The 18,044-nt window shown below is 41.3% G+C and overlaps 1 protein-coding gene across 1 annotated transcript in view; it reads left to right on the top strand.

The window, feature by feature from the left end:
- Positions 1-3,300: 3,300 nt before the first annotated feature.
- The window catches only part of LOC111596276 (homeotic protein antennapedia), a 100,530-nt gene continuing 85,786 nt past the window's right edge, over positions 3,301-18,044 (top strand). The window contains exon 1 of the mRNA XM_030222753.1: positions 3,301-3,598. The gene's annotated coding sequence lies outside the window, so the exon portion shown is untranslated. The remainder of the gene's footprint in view (positions 3,599-18,044) is intronic.

The raw sequence follows: 18,044 nt of genomic DNA, 5'->3' as shown, positions 1-18,044 counted from the left end.
ATTTTATTGTTATTTCAATTGTTTAAAATATGAATGGGCAAACTTTTAAGTATTCAGGGACGCAAGTTTGCCAACACAAAAATGAAACATGTCAACACTCGACGTGATCAAATAAACATGCGCCATTGAAATGTGCTGCGAAGATTTCGTAATCAATCAAATTGTAAAACGGTAAATTGTGCGTGAGTGAGATGACAATATGAATGTGTGAAGAGGAATAGAAGGGAAGGGAAGCGCGGATAAGAGGCACGGCGGACAGCGGACAGCGGACAGCGGACAACGGACTGTGATGTGCTTTTAGTTTGGGACATTCAAATGAGATATGCGATATTTTGGCTTGCCGCACTTGTTTCACCTGTGCTGCCCTCCTGCTCTCTTTCTCTGCCTCTCTGTAGTACTCTCTTCGCTGCGATTATTTGTATGTTTCGCTAGCAAGCGGCAATAAATCTTGTAATCATAATAATTTGTTTCAATGTTAATGCCTTCAAAATATCTGAAAACTCAATAAATAACAAAACTACATGTTCGTGTGTGCTGTTAATGTCATACCATGAGATACTTCATATATCATTCCGCTTGCTGCTGCTGCATTGGCCAGGCAAAACCTGATGCCAGCCCTCTGCCAGGTAGGTGACTTGTGCCTTGTTTTTGAATTTTTTATTTTGTTATTTTCCGCTTTACCTTTTGTGACGCAACAGTCGAGAAATGCTGTGGACCCAAAAACTGCATCACATCAAGGCATACATAGGGGCAGGGATTGCGATTGGGGATTTACTTGACTGCAGAACAAATTAATCCAAAATCAGCAAGAGACAAGCGAAAAATGAACCAAAGGACGACAACATGAGAGAGGGACAGAGAGAGAGAGAGAGAGAGAGAGAGAGAGAGAGACAGAAGAGAGGGAGAGGAACGTAAGAGACCAAAGACTTTGTCGTCGTCTTCGCTTTGAGGCGCGCCCTGGGCCAGATGAAGCTCAAGTGTGAGGCCGGATGACAACGCTTGAGGCTCGATATCGATATCGACTTGCCAGCAACACCCAATAACAACAGCGACGACAAGCACACACATGTATCTACACACACACATACACACACTCGCACACACACACACACGAATACAGCATACGCATCCAATGCTGAATAACTCAATTAATTTCTGTCACCTGATTTATCACCTTTCGTGTATTTTCGGTGTACGCGTCGCCGAACAACTTTTAATTTCAATTTTATTTATTTGCATTTTTATGATCTCACTCTCAATAAGTGCACGCGGGGTATGCACAGCGGCACGAGTAGGTGGCCCAAGCAGTTGCATGGGCAATGCAATTGCAATTGAGACATTGCCAAGAACGTGGCCCGAGCACCAAACCCATCCTCAACCCCAACCCCAACCCCAACTCGACGACGAAACCCGTTTTGCGGCCTGCTTCGCACTTGAAAATTAAAATGTTTTATCTCTCGGATATGCTGAGGAACATGTTATTAGCACAGCCTCTTGTAATTTGCATAAAAAGGCAAAGCAAAAGAGCGTGCCTTGCGCTGGGCTGGCTATTAAAACATTCCGCTTAACACTTCCTGCGACAAGCTGGCAGCAGACCTTACGAATCAATTGCACAATGGTAGGACGGGGCAAAAGTCTACACTTAAAATTCCTGACTTTGGCGCATTTGAGATAAACACCAACTGAAACGTAGAGCCTGCAACCTTTATCAGGGCTCCTTAGAGTTTCTCTTTCTGTCAACATGATTTACAATTCTCTGGAGTAAAGTAATTTTTAAAATTGAATTTTCTGTGTATAGATGATAATTCGTTTGAGTAAGACAAATGCTTTTAGTTTATAGCATTCATAAGTATTGCAACTATTTAAGACGATATCAATTGATCAATTTCAATAGCAGTATATATGTCGCCAGTATTTGTTACTTGTTCCACTGTGCAGCAATGGGGACTGCGATTGCAGGTTTCCAATATGCCGAGCCTCTAGACATCTTCGGCGATGTGAAACTAGTTTCTCAATTAAGCAGTTGGGCACAGGCACCGAAGATTGGCACTCACACACACACGTCTCCCTATTTGTGTGTGCGTTCGTGTGTGTGTAGTTGCAGTCATCAACGACGGACGCACTGCATCCGTCCAATTCGTCAAGGAACAGTTGCAGCACGCCCAGTTTGAGGCGTTGAACGTGCGATTGGCTGCGTAGCTGTATACGCAGACGCAGACGCAGCCACAGATGTCGGACGTCTCGTAGAAAGCATATTTATGGCTGTGGCATGTTATGAATACACCCAAGAGACATTTTTCTTCTTCTCACTTGCTGTGCCCAGATTCAATGCGACTCTGGCTCTCCGTGTGCATGGGCATGTGTGCGTGAAGAGGGGCTGGCGGGTGCAATGCACTGGGCGCTTGAAAACGAAAAGAAAATCTAAAAATAAGCAAAACAACAGCAAAACAAAAACAAAAACAAAATTCAAGGCAAGTCGAGCAGGCAGAGTGAAAAGAAAAACGCGTGCAACGTACGGGAAATTCTTGATCAACCATAAATCTTGGCACCCGAGCCATCCATCTATCTCGCTTGGCGCGTTTCGTTCAGCGCCAAAGTTGTTTTCTATGTTGCACTCTCCTCCACATCTCCACACGTCACCCGCCCTCCCCTACCGCAAGCTGGCAGCGTCTTGTCTTGTTTTGCCACAAATTTCATTTTCAAAAATAAAACATACTTCTTCGTCTGGCTATGGTTTCGACTTTTAACTATATTGCTGTTGTCTTTTATGTTTCTAAATACAAAACCACACATAATCAGGCACGTGTGTGCTTAACCACAGTGTTTGCATTAGAAAGCTAAAGGGTCTTCATGTAGATACTTATTTACCTCCTCAATCACAATGGAAACTAAGCAAACATTAAAGAGCTATCAGAAATTGGATTCCAAACTATTTATTTGACTTTGAGAAAAAACAAAAATATTTTTTTGACAATTTCTAAGAAGTAGGGAAGAGGAGAAATTGTGTTCAGTTTGTTTTCGAAAATGGTAATTTTCATATATGTTTAATATTTACATTTGTATTAATTTTTCAGTTTTGAGTAATTTATTTTTGTTTTAATTTTTTGTATACAATATAAAAGATTAAAAACAAATATCTTCAAATTTGTTCTAATTTAATATTATAAATATTTTTATGAATATTAAATTTTTATTGTGTATTTAACTTTATTATTTGATATTATTTCTTAATTCTTTTTGAATACCAACAAGCTCTTCATTGTTTTATAATTCGGAATAGCAAAATAACTTTTGAAAACTTTCAAAAACACAATTCTTAAACAATCAGAAGACTGCGCACTCATACCGAAGTCAAGGCAGCTATGAAAAAAATTCCGGTTGGGCTTTAAGGTCGAAATTAAGAACTCAAGTTCGTTTCATGTTTAAGTTCGTAATTAATAAATCATGTCAGCGTCGAGCGGGAGTGCGGGTTGGAATTAAATGTGTCAAATGCAAACACGCAGACCCCCAGCTACAGCTCTAACCCCGGGGAAGCGCCAGAGCCAGAGCCAGCGCCAGCGTCAGAGCCTAAGCCTGCCCAGGAAATGTCAAGAACGAGGTAAGCTGAACACGAAAACAAAACGCAGCCAAAAAGGAGGCAACATTTTCATGTTGAACGGCAACTGAAGCCAAATTCCATAGGACTACGAATAAAAGGGGTTGTGGAACACGGACTGGGTTAGGTTAGGTAGCTAGAATTGACATTTAGGCGGGGGGTGTGGCTGGCACGCACCTCGCCCAAAAATCGCAGCTGACGCCGAAAGTTTTAATAAATTAAATTAAAGCTGCGTGAAAATTGCCTTCTACATAGCATGCATATATACCTGGCTAAAAGTATATATCTTTATATATAATATATACACATATATAATGTAGAAACAGACTTAGTGCAAGCGAGATGGCAGACATGTGCGAGTGTTTGGCAAAGGAAATGATAAATGGCGTGGTAATATAAAAAATGGGGAAAAGCAGCGGGCGGCAGCCACAAAAAAAATAAAACAAAAAAACATAAAAAACGAAAGATAATAACAAAACAGCAACAAAAAAAAAAAAACAAACAACCAAATCGCTTGCTGTGCAGACAAAAAACAATAACAACAACAAATGGGAAAATAGAAAACCAAAGTTGATTTTTCCAACTTTCCTGGTCAGCACAGAAAAAAAAAAATGGGCGCCGCATTCAAAACGAAAATGGTGGAAAATGAAAAAATAAAAAGAGGAAGAAAGAGAAAAGCATAGAATTTTCTACTTGGAAACATTTTCGGCTAGTTATTCGCTGCGTTGTCTATTGTCGTGGCCAGAGAAATCGCCTGTTTTCTTTTCGGCTGTGTGTTAGCGGGTTTGTGTTACGCAATGGCTCAAACCCCACCGAGTTTGAACCCTTGTATGGCCCAAAAAACAAACACACCCAGTGACCCTAATTTTGGTCCTCAGAGAAATGTCGCTGGCATTCGGGCCCACACTCTTTTGTTTTAATTTCATTTATGGCTTCCGTTCGCCACGTCGCTAGATGCCTTTGCCGAGTTGTTTCTTGACTCAGTTCGGCTGCTCCTGCCACAGGCACTCAAGTGTACTAGCCCAGCTTTTTGGCCTTTTGTGTGATTTTCGGCATTTATTCAAATGCGGCAAAAGTTAAGAACTCTATTAATTTCATCAAGAACATTTGAGCTTTAGATTAGAGGCAGGCGATAGGCGCTAGATGAATATATAATATTTGATTAGGAAGAAGGCAGCGCCACTTCTACTTTCAGTTTGATCCTTTCGACTCGCAGCTCTCTGCACTTCTGAATTATTTCATAATCAGTTGATTTTGAATCTATTTCGTACTTTTATATTTAATTAAAGGGAAGGCAGGAAAATTCCATTTCCATTCCAAATCAAAATAAGGCCTTAGCTATAGATAGATGAAATTAATTACAAAAACTATATATATGCTGAATATCCAATTAGTCTTATTCGTTTCCTAACGCAGCAAAGCAAATGAAACTCATAGCAACCTCCTCTTCACCCCGCCCGCTCTGGTATAGACAAGAAAAGACAAGACAAGAGACATGACTCTAATAAATAAGCAGCTGGCTGGCTGGCTGGCTGGCTGGCTGGCTGACTGGGTCGGTTGTTTTGGCTGCGTTTTGGCCAGCGAAGTGTTTAGGGGCGCCTCTGAATCAGATATTTGAGACTGAGCCACATCCTCGGGGCTGACTTATCTGTCCCGTTTTATCGGAGCGAATGCGAATGTGCAACGCATGAATGAATAAATGCCAAATGGAACTAGCTGGCGTTGGTTATCGACAGGACTCAAGGCGGCCAGGCTGGCGCTGCTTCTGCTCGTGTGCACCCCCTTGGTCCTTTGCTCCTTGCAAGTGTTGTTGCTGTTGACGAGTGCTCGTCTGGCACATTTAAATTGCCTACCGCAGTCTTCGCCTCGTCGCTGATAAGACCCGCCACATTTGCTGATAAGGCCAAGACCTTGCCAGCTAGTATAAAGAGAGAGAGAGGGAGAGAAAGAGAAAGAGAAAGAGAGGGAGACCGAGAGCAAGAGAAGTAGAGGGAGAGGTTTTGCTTCCTGCCATTGCCGAGAGGCAAACAGCCGAAGCGCAACTGCCACGCGTTTCGCATAGTTTTGCATTGAAACTAGTCGGTCGAGCGACCTACGCAGCACCCTTCGACGAGCAGTATGTCTGCGATATCTCATTTTTATAATTAAAACACTTGGCAGGACATGTGCAGCCTGCCAGCATTCCACCAAACATGCCAGCAGTGCGCCCAACCATCCAATCCCGCCACCGTCTCCGTCTCCGCCATCGCCCCGGGGCAGCTGAGGGGCGATGTTTATCAGCTGCAATGTGCGGCTCAGAGCCCGCGCTGTTGTCGCAATGCTAACCCGTAGCCATATCCTGGCCAACAATCTAACCAACTGACTTCAGGGTAGTTGAACTGTCTAACCGAGCGTAAGGGCTGCAAATGCGAAGACAGCAAACGAATCATTCGCTCTCTGTAATACCTCTAACAGTTCTGTTCCTTTCACAAGCTTGATTATGTTTTCTGTAACATTGTTTAACCGACTTCAAGGTTTATTTGCTGTGGACTCAAATGACATTTGGGAAGCATTTCATTGAAGTGCTCCACTCATTTTTGTTTTTATTGAAAGTCAGCTGCAGCAATGATAAAGTTTCTTCAATAATTATTACAGTCAAATAAATGAATAAATTCTCTATCATTGCAGGTAAGTGCTGGCAATTAACACAATTTTTAATACAAATATTGGTAAGTTAGACTATAAAATCGACTAAATTCATTTGAACTATGATTCAGGGTACAGCGCAAACCCTTTGTCCAAGGCGAACTTTGCAGGCCATAAAAAAGTGCAGCACGTCAGAAAGTTTGGTGCAAAATTTATGAGTGCAGTTAACGGTTAAGTTTGAGCGCTCCGGGAGCGTAAGCCCGCCCAAGTCCAGGAACAAGTCAGAAGTCCGAGCCCCTACGGCGCAGGGGCGAGTTTATTAATTTAAAAAGGAAATTCTCATTTAGTCACCTTTTGATTTAAGTCCGTTACTAGACGCTTCACTGCTTCGACTCCTTAGGGGTAGCAAACCGTCTTCGCAAAAAGAACGCTACACAGGCTTAACTCAACACAGCTGCACAGTTGGTCAAATGGTAGTTAAGGCCAGTGAAATGGAAATGGTATTAAAGCCCAAAAAGGCGCTCGTTGAGCATTGGCAAATGCAAGCCAAATGCAGTCAAAGCATGCACCGTGGAGAAGAAACTTCACTTAAGTATTAGAAAAAAATATATTATATAAATATAAATATAAATAAGACAAATTAAGGAAATATATATTGAATCAATCAATTATCTCGATTATTGATAATTTTCTCTTTTTGAAAAATATATTCGACAAATAGTAAAATTATTTATAAAATACAAACATGAGAGTATCAAATGTTATTATATTGATTATTATTATATATATATATATATATATATATATATATATATATATATATATATATATATATATATATATATATATATATATATATATATATATATATATATATAAATATATATATTTGGATATCTACCGAAACTAAGAGACGTATAGAAATAAAATATCTCAACAATCTTAGAACTTATTTCCAGTTGATTGAACTTGAGTTTAATTATTGGATTGCCAATACAGATAAGTGTATCTCACCTTTAAAGGCTGGAAATACATGAGTAAATCAAATGTTATTAAATGTTGAAGTGTTGAATTTCTTGCCCACTGTACGCTGTGGTAGGCTTCGTATATGGTACCGGACTCATAGCACTCGTATATTGTATTCGAATTGTTCACTTGTTTCTCATTTCGGTGGCCCTTTCTTTTACCGTTGCGTTGAAATGTGTTCGTTTGTCGTTGCCGAGTGGGCAGCGGGGGCGTGGCGGGCGATGCAGCTTTTGGATATGGTCATGGCGAGTTCATTCAAACTCATTCACTCACTCGTGCACTTTGCAGGCATCGCTTAAATATGCAAAAGTTCGCAGTGAATGCAGCTGAAACAAAAAACCACCCGACAGCACCTCCGACCAGTCTCCCACCCAGCAGGCTGGCTGGCTGGCTGCCTAGCTGGGGGCGTTGCACTGCGGCGCTGTCTGCGCAGCGCAGTCATCGCAAAGGGGGTTGGCTCTGGCTGGAGGGTGGCGTTGCCTGGCCTGATGTAGTTCCACCCCCGCAGATTGCATGCAAATTGGTTAAAGTGTGAATTTATGTGAGAAATATTGTTTGGTCTTGTTGTGCACACACATATCTATGCACACACACACAGAGCTAAACTCGAGGCTCGACAAAATGATTTAAGTTCGTATGCAAATTGTTGCCGACTTTGACTGACATTTGCCGCGTTCGCATTTGAATTGCAATTGAAGTGCTTTTACCCAGATTTGTTTTTGTTCTCTTGTTATATGTTGTGTTTCGGGGGTTTATTTATATGGCATAATTATTTGTGGCATGCAACTTTTGCATATGCAATTTGGCTGCTGCTCATAAATCTTGTGCACATTTAATATGCTTTCACATTTATTCGCATTATTCGCATTCGCATATTCATATACGCATTTCAGTTTTGCGCTCAGTGCGTCCCGTCGCAATAAACACTCAATTAACGATTTCAAAATTAATTTTTCATAATTTCGTGTGCATTTCCTCATATGCTGCGTATTTTTAACCTGACCTCCCCCGCCGGCCCATGCTCCACAGCACACAGCCCTGGCCAAATTAACAGAAATAAAATTAAATAAATGAAAATGCAGTCCGGGTCAGGCGAGCTCCACGCCTCCCTCGCAGCTCCACTGTAGCTGTGACTGGGCACACGGAAAATGCGTTTAATTTATGGCCCTGGCCCCGCACTCGCCTGGCTGGGACTCTGGCTGTGATTCGCCATCTGCAGCTGCAACTGCTTCTGTTTTTCGCTTATTTTTTTGCTTTTTCCTTGAATGTGCGTGCCCGAAACATCGACTGTCCGAGTTCATATACCATGGCAACTGGCGCCAATGCGAATGCACTTCACTCTCCAGATGAAACATGCACATATTAAATGCAGAAAGAGACAGAGAGAGAAACAGAGATGGAGGGAGAGAGAGAGGCAAAAAGACGGAGCAACACAAAGGGATGGCTCTTACTTGGGCAGTTTTGCTCAGATATTATTAAGCAGCTTCTGCATATAGTTTTGAATAAATAAGATTTATTAACAAAAATTAAAAAATATATAAACTTTATTGGAATATATTAATAAATGCATAAAATGGAGTTAACTTTGTCATAAAGAAAAGTATAAAATCAGAAATTTGAAGCATTTTACTGACTGCGAATTGGGCTACGAGCTGCTGACCCATACAGAAAAACTTGAACAAGTCAATTCGTAGAGAAGAAATTTGAGGCGAGCGAGAAAGTCATTGCCGCCACGGAGGCTAACTTTGCAAATCTCTTTAAAACGTATTTTTCGGAAGGATTAAAGAAGTTGCAGCATAGCTAAGTCAAGCTGAAGGCAAAAACAAATTTCAAAATTTCTTCTTCTTTTAGCTCAGCTGTAGACTTATCAGACCGTCGCCGTATAAAAAAGCTGTTAAGATTTCTCCATCCCTTAATATTATAATGCATTTCAATTTATTGAAAAGTCAAAGCATTCAATATTATTGCTTTGATTAATGGCTCAATGATCTTGCAATCAACACCTGCTTAAGTTTAGTTGTTTCTGCAGCATCGTTTCATAGTAACCTTAGAAATGTATTCACACACACACACAAGGAATAACCATAAACATTTCAACACTTAACGGCCAACTTGAACTTCACGAAAAATATTTTCCATGCACGGGCGCAGACACGAGTCGAAGTCAGGTCCCTGCTCGGGCGCCACAAATTAAAAATGCACACAAATTGTATTTGGCACCTGTGTAAAGCCTCCGTCCCACTCTCTCTCCACTCAGCTGCAGCGGAAGTACACACACACACACACACCCGTGTGTGAAAAGGTGTTGATAAATGAGGCAAGACAGACGGCGCTGGTGTTTGGGTGTTGTTGCTGCTGTCGTTGCCGTTGCTGTTGGCCACGTTGAGCTTGGACTTTGGCTGGAGCTCACAATTGAATTAGGCAACCAAAAATATGCAAAGCTCGCTGGGATCAGCAAAACACTTGCAAAACGGGGTGTTTGCCGCTGATTTCACTTGTGCCGCGCAAGACGTGCAACATGCAACATGCAGCACTCAACTGCCCCTTCGCGTTGCCGATTGCATTTTTAATTAGCACACGGCAACACTTTTACTCTAACAGGTGTTAAATAGTCGGGCCCACCGTTAGCAACACGCAATTCAAGTCGTAATTGAAGTTGCTTCTTTCAAGGGCGGCGACAACCCTACAGGCGAACAGAGGGTTGTCAACTGGCCTGGGAAAGCCTAGCTGTCTGTGCCCGGACAAATAATAAAATAACTACGCAGTGAAATCAGTTCATGGGCTTACAGATATCCTGTAATAATATAGGGACATCAATTTAGAGGAAAATCTCAAAGATTTTGTTCTTTCTTATCGCTAAGATCTTACTTTTAATGCTTGTTTAATTTATTTTATTAGCTTGCAACAAATTGTGAGCGTTTGGTTGATTCTAATTGAAAGCCAGATAGCATCTGATAAATACACGTTTTATTGTTTCTGCTTGGCTACACACATGCTCATGCACATGCACATGCATGCCCTATCTAGCATCTCAAGTACTGGGTATAATAACAACAACAACTACAAGAGAGCAGCAACATCCGCGCGTAGATTCAGCAATTTTCCACTTGAAGTTGCAGCAGTCGGCACTGCCGCCGCCGTCGCTGTCGCTGTCGCTGTCGCCTCTGTGGCTGCTGTTGCACAAAAACAAAAATGAAGCAAAACAAAAGCTCAGCGGAAAACAGAAATGCGAAGTATAAAAACAACAATAAAAACAGCAACAGTGCAGCCACCGGCCCGAGCATGGAATTCGAATTCCCGCAGCAGCAGCAGCAGAGACAACGCGTCGCAGCTCTCGCGTTGACACTGCGAATGTGGACGCTTGGCCTGAGGGTTAAGTGGCATGCACACACACAAGCACAGAATCACCCACACTTGCCACACACAAACACACACACACTCACAGAGATATCCACCCACTGCAGCAGCTGCTGTTCCTCCTGACCCATGCAGCATGCCGCATGCCTCTTGACACACCTCCGCAGGCCCTGCACTGGCCATTGCCATGCGCATAATAAATAATTGCAACGGCGGCAAACATTTCGCGTTGCACTTTCTGCAACCAAAGCGAAAAAACATCAGCAACAACAACAACGAGAGGGCGTCGGGTCCTGCAACCGCGGCTAGCAGAATGAAGAGATTTTTATCGGCGATTCTCACTGATTTCATGGCAAATAAATCGCTCATTTTCGCTTAATTGGAAAATTATGGCTTTTCGGCCACGAGCGAAAGGCAAAGAGAGACAGCGAGAGCGTAAAAGAGAGCATCTACATATACCTATATATTTATATATATATATATATATATATAAGTTCATATTCATGTGCGTATACTACATGTCTGTCCATATGTAATTGCATTTGCATATGCATTTGTATCTGAGTGAACTTTGTAGCTGTTGCTACTTTTAGATACAAATGCTGCACACATTTTAATTATATTTCGAAAATTATTTTCTAAAATAATGCAACAAAGTTACTAATTTATGTAACTTAATTAGCTGTGCAATATTTTTAGTTCATGCTAATAAACCTCTCTTAAAATAAATATGCAAAAGTTTAATGCAAATTCAGTTAGTTGGAGTTAGTAAAAGAGTATCTGAATTATATCAAATGAATAAGTTTAAACTTTTACAAGTTCTTAGCAAGTTAACTTATCAAAGTACCTGAATTTATATATAGTATTTTTTTTATTCCATCTCAGCTTAACATTTAAAAATGTGTTTGGGTACTTAAGCTATTCGATACATTGGCCTATATTATTTAATATATTTATTTATTTAATATAGACAAAGATATATATCATTACTATATTTATTTATTCTAAATTAAAATTGTATACATTTTAAACCACAACACAATGAATAAAATACATTTGAAGTTTGTCTTGGCATTTACTATAAGACTAATTCTATTGTTATATTTGAATCAAAAATTAAGCTAATTAAAAAACTTTGAGTTATATGAAAAGCTCGACTAATACCATTAGCTTTAGTTATGAAACAATGCATAGTCATAAAACAATATATATATAAGAAACATATATACACACACATATAGAGACACATATAATATAATTTTTTTTCGCCCATTCTATTTATGTATGGGAAAAGTTCCAATTTAACATGGTGTCGTCTCAGCGATGATTTATGAGTGAACCAAAAAGCTGAAACACTCCGACATTGTCCGTTGTGCCTCTCACTGCTGCTCTCTCTTTCACACTCACACTCTGCACTCATGTGTGCTAGCCAGTGTCAGTGTGTGTGTATGTGTGTTTGTTCTCTGCTTTGCCTTGTTGAGGGCATCGCCGTTTGCTTCTCATTTTCCACCACCGCCGTCGTCGTCGTCGTCGTCGTTGCCGTCGCTGCAGCCGCTACCATTGTGTGCTCTTCTGTGTACCTTCTCTCTATCCACCCCTCGCTCTCTACCTCTCTCTCTCGCGCAGTGTGCCGTACCTAACCGCATCTGTTGGACGCTATCGCCGAGCGGCACTAAGCGTTGGTATCATGGCCGCCAACCTTATCGCCGGGGCAAATGGCCGCCCGGCCACGTGTTGTTGTCCCATTGCCAAGGATTCAAATTAGGATTTGTTTTTTTCTTACTACCCTTTATACGCCTGTTTCATTTGCTCCAGTATCATATTACACTCGAACCGATATCAATATCAGCTGCTTCAGCTGCATCCTTCGCTGAGATCTATAAAGAGTTTTCCGTTTCCAGGCTTCAAATATCAGAAAAATTAAGTTTACCTTACGACAAGCTGACTCGCACCTTGGCCCAAGCGGCAGAGCGAGATGGAGTAGGTCCTGTGTGTCCTTCGTCTGTGTAATGTCCGCATTGCTTGCTCGTGCGCCATTTGTGTGTCTGTGTGTGTGTGCGTGCATGTGCGACTATGATTAATTACTTTTGCATACATTTACATACAAATTTGTTGCCACATTGTCTGCCTCGGGCGCTGTCCGGAGCCTCCGTCTGCAGTCAGCGCCTCCCATGCCATCCCTCGACCCTTAGCTGAGCCACACTTTGGGGTTATTTTTTACACATGCTGCCGACCCACGGGGAGGGTCGACAACGCCAGCCAGCCGGGTTAATTTTATATGAAATTTTTCTTTTTGTGCAACCAGAACGGAAGGAACTTGATTTGACAAAAGTTTTTTATGCCCGTTCGTCCTCGTTGCTGTCATTCGCTGTGATTTTCATGCCTCGGCGCTGTTAATTGCATTTAAATATTTTATAAAATTTGCGTAAAACCAAAAATGTAAACGGACTCAAACAATGGCGTTACGGCGTGTTAATTGGCCATTTACAATTCTTCATTTCAGGTGCGCCTCGACGCACGTTGATACAAAATATTTTTATGATAAATTCGAACTATCTGCTTTATTTAATAATTTTAAAATAATTTTAAAATTGATTTTTGAGCTGCATTAAAAGATTGAAATGGTTGAGAGTGATAAAAAATATTGTGTATAGCAAGAAAAATCATTACTCACCTAGTTGCCATATTTTAGAGCCTCTCCCCTGCCATAAGCTTATGATAAAGCACAGCTTTTTCATACCACACTTTTTTAAGTATTTCGATTCCCTTTTCATTAGCCTCTTTCACATACTTCCATTGGCATTCGACTGTATTTTTGCTGCAGCACAAAGCAAAATATGATTCATATTGCAGCCAACCCTTGCCATATACCCCCATATATACACTTACATAATGCTGGGGGCAGCCAGCAGAAGAAATGCAGGAAAGGCAGAAGCGGAAAAACTAATTTTAGTAATTATAAACTCATATAAATGGTTACATCAGAAATCTCTGTTTTTGCTGCCTTTAAATTAACACGATTTTTCCGCTCTGCTACCCTGCGGCGCTTGGACAGGAGTGCAAGTCCTCTGCACAGAAGTCCACACACGTGTCGCCTCTGCCTGAAAAGGGTTCAGGACTACACTGACTGGGCGGGGGGTTGGCTACGTTCATGAGTTGTGCGCCGATGTCTAGTCCTTGCAACGGCTCGTAACTCCTGTGCAGCAGTTTCCAGCTCCTGCTCCAGCTTGTCTCCAGCTCCGTTGCCGGTGTTGCTGCTCTTGTTGTTGTTGTTTTATATAATAAATGAGCTTGGTGGGTTAAAGGCGTATTTCTGTCTAGTAAATTAGCAAAATACACGCAGAGGCGACACACACACACACACACACACCACCCCTGGAGCGTTGAGTCTCTAATGGGCTGCCGTGTTCTGATTGAGCACGGCAAATTGGGAGCAGAGCAGCTTGAAACATGCCTAACTCATTCATGCAACTCCAGCAACCCCTTAAAACACACACCCACACACGCACACACACACACTCACATATGTGTGTGTGCTCCCAGTTGTCGGCTTGTTAAGTTTAAATAATGCTTTTTGCCATTTCCTCTATGCCAAGGTCATTCAAAATTCAAACCAAGTGCGCTCACATTTACATGCACATTTACACACACACACACACCCCCACCCACACACACGCAGACACACATTGCTGCTGTTGTTGCTAGTGATGCCCCCGAGTTGAACTGTGGCATATTTCGAAAGTCTGTCAGACATTGTCTGCAAATTTCTGGAGCGTCATAAGTTGAAGTTAAATGAACTAACTTCATTCAGCAGCTTGAACTGGAATTGGATTCCAACACCTACACCCGCCCAGCCACACAGACGCACACCCACACACACACACAGAGGGGGAGAGAGAGAGAGAGACACGGCGACATTTGCACAGATGTCGCACATGCAATTTATGGCAATTCCAAGTCTCAATTGGAGCTGAGTAGAAATTGAAAATGGTCGAGCCGAGTGCAGCCTATAAATAAATTTTAGATTATTTCGATTGCTATAAGAGCTGATAGCTTAAAGACCGGTTAAGTTATGCTGCTCAGATACATTTGAGCTTCCAAAATGTAGCCATAAATATATTTATATTTATATAAATTATATTAAAAAATATGCGTTTTTTTAATATATATTTAAATGTATTTATTTATTTATAACTAAATGCAGGGTATACAACTCTTTCAGCTCATCAATAAGGAAATTATTAAAGAGTTTGTTCAATGTTTGTCTGACTCCTCATGGACACAGTTGAGCTCGATAAGTTGAGTTAATTTTTAATGAATGTTAAAAGCTAAAGAATAATTAAATACTTTTAAACAAAAACTTAACGCTCTCTTCAATTATGTACTATGTGCCACGAGTTGGCTTGATTTTACCTCGAACAGCCAAAACACTTTAAGTTCATAAATCACGATGGCCAAACTTTGATTGCTCATCCGTCAGCTGTTGCCAGCCCACGCTGAGGTTTGGGCCAGCCGCATAACGGCAATCACTCACGCACTCATTCGCTGAATGCCCGCCATTGTCTTTCACGTCGACTTATGAATTCAGATTAGATGAGCGCAAAGATAATCCGCAGCTCGGTTCAGTTCAACTGGACTCGGATCCATTGCAAGTGTCAAGTTCGCGGCGCTGGGGCACATTGTTGTTGGCCATGTAAAGCAATCACTTACAGTTAGAGTCCGACTCGGCTCAACTACAGCGTTTAGCCAATATACAATACAAAGCAAAGGCAACAGCAAAAGCAACAGCCAAAAAGGCAAAGGCAAAAAGCTTTTCATCTCGCCCGCTGCGTATGGAGCGCTAATTCTTATCGCGATCACACGCCGTAGCTGGACACGATGAGATTCATGGCATGGCTTGGCATGGCATGGCTTCACTGAGCTTAGCTCAGCTGGGCTTGGAGCTCATAGTCACATCATGTCCGACAAGCTAGAAAAAATTGAAGTCAAGTTTGACGTGTGATGTGTGAGCGGCTCTTGGTTTTTGAGTTTTGAGTTTTGAGTTTTGTATTTGGGTCTGCCGTTGGGGTTGGCTTCAGTTGCGGGCAGGTTGAGGCCGGTTCATTGGCGCTACAACAACAAAAGCAGCAAAAGCTGTCCGACACATCGTTCATTTTAATTTGTACAATAACTCAGTTTGGCAGCCAAAGGCGTAGCAAAAAAATATATGTGTATATTTTTATTTGTTTTTTTTTTTTATTTTGCAAAAAAATTAAAAAGAAAAAATAATTACCAAACTGCAAAGCAGACACCGAGAGCAAGAGGTTAATTTAAATTTCCAGTCACACAAGTCACAGCGAAAACATACACGCGTGGCCACGCCCTACGCCCACAGACATTTGAGATAGTGTCACTAAAATGACTTACAGGTAGCTCCGTGTCCGTGTCCGTGTCCGGAGCAAACATCTTTCGGCTTCTCGCCTGCAATCCATCAAAATGCAAATCTTGTTGGTCAACTCTTTGGACTTCGCGTAGCACTTGATTGCCTTGCCCGCTCCGCTCCGCTCCTTGCCCCTTTCCATTGTCAATGCTGCTGCTGCTGATGATGATGATGACGATCATCATGATGATGGAGATGATGATTATTATTGTTTATTAAGTGTCGGCGCGCACATAAAATTAAAGGGAAGTTCATTTTTATAGCCTTACATTTTGCGCTGGTTTCTGTTTCCATTGTCTCTCGCTCCTCACATTTGCAATTACTTGTTTATTTTTAAATTATTTATTTAAATTTTATTTGTTTTTTTTCTTGTCTTGTTTTGGCTTATCTCTGATGTGCCTGTGTGGTCCCTACAACAGCTAGAGAATTACTCGGCTGCATGTAGATATGTTTAGTTGATATGAAGCTCAGAGAACGAATCGGCGTTTGTTTGATTTGTTTAACTTTAATTATTTCGAAGTGTTTGCTTATTCAATTTAACTAGAGACTTAATCCAAACACCAACAATTTTTTAATTGAAAAATATTGAAAAAGTTGAAAACAAGCTGAAATTTAAATCAATTGAAACAAAAACATTTTATAAACATTTATTACAAGTAAAATCAGTTTTTGATTCATTCTGTTTGGTTTTCTTTTTTTTCGTTTTAAATATAGACTTTTTTAAAATATCAAATTACTTTTTGATACCAATAGCTATTTGTTATAAATTATGTACTATTTACATATCAGCTAAGCAGCATTTTCATAGATTTTACTCTTTTACAGTTCAATATTAAAGCAAATTCTCTATTGTCTTGATTTTCCCAGCATGAAGTCAACAGGGTGTTTCAGTATCTTCATCAAATGTTCTTTTCCCACCAAATCCTTCCATGCGCAAGTAATTTCCCAAAAGGATATTTGTGCATATTTGGTTCAAAAAACTCCATGGGCGGTAATTCTTGTGACCACACAACAATGTCCTTTATGAGCGCATCAAATATATCCCTCACCAAAATATCCTTTTAGTCGAGTCACGCACCTGGCAACAAAATCCTTTTGCTATTACAGTCGCAGTAATGCTCTCACAGGATAATTTCCCAATGCTCTTGTGTGCACGCTAGCTCCCGCTAGATGGTCACACACTAAACGCCATCTGCCGACAAGTGGCAGCACTATGTCAGCGACTCTCAAACTGTGCGCACATATCGCAATGCGTCGAACCCGAATCGAAAATAAAAAAACGGAATTAACGAAAAATTCGCTTGGATGAATTCGCTATTTTTATACGCTGCAAAAATTAAAAAAAAATAAGTAAAATGTTTTCGAGGGCTGCGACTGCGCATGCAAATTGCGACTGATTAGCGCGTCGGTCGCGTTGTGCATAAATCAAAAAGCGAGTCGGCGAGGGGCCACCCAGAAGTTGGAGTGCCAATTAATTAGGTATTTTGGGCACAGAACGCGAGTTAAGCGCCCAAAAAACTATTTTCGCCTTTAATTTTACGATGCGCTTCGTAGAAGCTTTTTACGGGGTTTTTACGACGCGGGTGCCATAAATTCGATTTGGGGGCCCCGGAGCGAAAACGACAAAAATATTTATGGATGTTTTGATGTTGGGCGTGAGCTGCTTCGAAATCTGTCAACGCCAATCCATCAGCCCAAAGCCATCGGCCTATGCATTAGACTCCCAGGCCCCGTCGCTCAATTACGCAGCAGGGCAAATATTTTCGCGCAAATAACAAACAGCCGAATATGCATATGAATTTGGTTACTGTTACGCCTAGGTGGCCAACAACATGCCCGCCCCCGCACCACTGCACCCGCTCAAAGGCCATGGGCCTTTGTCTTCGTCTGATACGTGCCCTGGAGCATGTCTGACGCAGAGCGCGTGCAGATTTCTAATAGACATCGATATATATTCATGATGATGATCGCCATTCGCCGTGGAATCACTTTCTTTTTCGGCCATGCTAAGTAGCTGTGATC

Source organism: Drosophila hydei, unplaced genomic scaffold, assembly GCF_003285905.1.
Source record: "Drosophila hydei strain 15085-1641.00,03,60 unplaced genomic scaffold, DhydRS2 tig00000063-arrow-pilon, whole genome shotgun sequence".
In the NCBI taxonomy this organism is placed as follows: domain Eukaryota; kingdom Metazoa; phylum Arthropoda; class Insecta; order Diptera; family Drosophilidae; genus Drosophila; species Drosophila hydei.
Note: the sequence above shows the minus strand (reverse complement) of the source record. Positions and strands in the feature narration are given on the sequence as shown.